Source organism: Dipodomys merriami, unplaced genomic scaffold (genome assembly GCF_024711535.1).
Source record: "Dipodomys merriami isolate MVZ:Mamm:240054 unplaced genomic scaffold, mDipMer1.0.p SCAF_1210, whole genome shotgun sequence".
Lineage (NCBI taxonomy): Eukaryota > Metazoa > Chordata > Mammalia > Rodentia > Heteromyidae > Dipodomys > Dipodomys merriami.
Genome location: NW_027202506.1, coordinates 141,059 through 141,776, shown reverse-complemented (window position 1 = coordinate 141,776; position 718 = coordinate 141,059).

The window sequence follows — 718 nt, the reverse complement described above, 5'->3', positions numbered from 1 at the left end:
AAACACCCCTCTAAACTGTTAGATGTGAACTTGTGCAGTTTGTGACCTGTATCTGAAAGAATGGTTATAAGCACCCTAATTCTAATGACAGTTTTTGGGATATAGCCATGTTATGAGTCCTTCCTGGGGTGTTGGGTGTTGAGTCCTTCACGGGGTACTGGGTTGTTCATGGGGTATTGTGTGCTGACTCATTCACAGGGTACTATGTGCTGATTTCTTCACGAGTTGTATTCTTTCATCTGGTCCTTATAAGATCTACACAAGTAAGATGATTTTGCAGATGAGAAAGTCGAGGCTCAGATATGTCCCCAAGGCAGAGCCAAATTAATGTATATACTGAGCTCTAGTGACTTGTCTCCTGTAGACAATTGTTTTGGTTTAGTTTTCTATATCATGAACATTGAACTCAGAGCCTAGGTGTTGACTTTCTTCTTGGGTTCATGGCTAACGTTCTACTATGTGGAGCCAAGGACCCCCTTGCAGCAAAGTGTCACGGCTTAGGTCTCTTTAGCTGAGATCTATCATCCTGCCTGCTCAGGAAGCTGAGGATCTTGGTACCTTTTCCCCTTGGTGGTTGAGTGTCTCTGATGCTCCTTTAGTCTTGATGAAATGATGCCAGAGAGAGGTTTGTATCTGGAAATGAGCACATCTCTATCCAAGGACTTTTAAAGTACCTTTTAAAAATACTTTTGAAAGTGATTTTAAAATATTCTAATGA